This window comes from Rhea americana, unplaced genomic scaffold (assembly GCF_003343005.1).
Source record: "Rhea americana isolate MKP2758 unplaced genomic scaffold, rheAme1 scaffold_331, whole genome shotgun sequence".
NCBI classification, from domain to species: domain Eukaryota; kingdom Metazoa; phylum Chordata; class Aves; order Rheiformes; family Rheidae; genus Rhea; species Rhea americana.
In genome coordinates, this window is record NW_028186459.1 from 89,639 (window position 1) to 91,286 (window position 1,648).

Sequence of the window (1,648 nt, forward strand, 5' to 3'; positions counted from 1 at the left end):
GCGTGCCGTGCAGCGCCCCGAGCTCGCCGGCCGCCGCCGCGGCTGCCAGCGGCACGTTCCCGGGGGGATGACGGGCCGGGTCGAGAGGCACCTCCTTGCCTTCGCCCTCCCTGCTCTGCCTCCACGTTTTCCACCAGCTCAGGCAGAGACGGGCACAGCGGGATTTGGTGCAGGCAGGGAGAGGCGGCGCTTTCCCGGGCTCGCGGGGGGATCGGCTGTGCCCCGCGGCGAGCTGCATGCTGAGCTTCGCAGGCACGAGGTGACCCCGTTAGGAGCTGCTCCTGCAAAGGAGTTATTTTCCTTAGGGAGATTTTCCTTCCTTCCTCCCAGGAAGGGAGGCTGCGTGGCGGCGAGCCGGCAGCAGCCTGCACCGCAGAGCCCCGGGGCCACTTTTTTCCTTTCTAACAGCTACATGTGGATGAAAACAACGTGGGCTCCGAAGCCCGTCCGAGGGACGCCTGCGCTTCGCGGGCGCTCGGGAAGGGACCCTCCTTCGGAGCCCAGCGCCCCTCCCGTGGGCACGGGGCAGCCCCCCGCTCGCGGCCGGCCCCTCGGAGCCCTCCGGGATCCTGCGGCGCCCTGCGGGGAGCCCGGGCGGGCGGCGCGGCGGCCGCTGCGCTCGCTCCGAGAGGGCTCCCGGCGCCCGCGTGGGAATGTTGGCGTCGTGGCAGGGTGGTGCCGGTGGAAAGGGCGCCGGCCCCGTGTGCTTGTTCAAGCAGCTATTTTAGCAGGTTGTGCTCACACAGCTTGCATGCGGAAGGAAGCTTTTCCAGCCATAATATCCTGGCTCAGCTCTGGGCAGACAAAGGCCCAGCCGTTGCCCGGGATTAGCTTGGTGCAATCACCCTGCGGAGCCGCGGGAAGGGCGCCGGGAAACGCCAGCGCTTCGCTTTGCGCGGAGGGGGCCGCGGCACGGGCGGGACGTGCTCTCGCCGGAGCGGCCGCGCGTGCGGCACCGCGGAACAGCCCGYGGGCGGCCAGAGGCCCTTCCCGAGCCGCTCCGAATGCAAGTTGGTGAAATGTGAAATAACACACTGCTATAATGCTTTGCGGAAGCAAAGCTGCCCATTTTCCCGGGCACGGGGCATCTCCTGGGCCAGCGGTGCCGTGAGGTGCCTTGCTCTCGGGCGCGCGGCCGCCGCTCCCGGCGCAGTGACCTGGGACAGGCTCCTGGAGGGAGGCAGCAAAGATCCTTTATTCACTGCAGCCTCCGATGCAGATAAAACCTTTACAAGCTCGCCTCGAGCTTTTAAAAACACCGCTTAGGACATGTCATTCRTGCTGTCTGCCCGGGGCTCCCTTGCGCCACGGCTGAGCCCAGGGGCCGTAAAATGCTGCTTCTACGTAAAAGCCCAAGGAGTTTATTCTATGAGCAGGGCAGGGCAAGGGAGGCGCCAGCCACATCRCTCCCGTGCCTCGGACTTGGCCCCGCTGCTGCAGCCGAAGCGGTCAGGAGTGGTGGTGCGGGAGCGCCGGTGTGGGAGAGCGGGTGCGGGAGCACAAGCGCGGGTGCACCAGGGCATGAGCGTGGGTGCGGGAGCACGAGTGTGGGGGTGCCGATGCAGGAGCGTGGGTGTGGGAGCATGAGCGTGGGGGTGCCGATGCAGGAGCGTGGGTGCGGGAGCACGAGCGTGGGGGTGCCGATGCA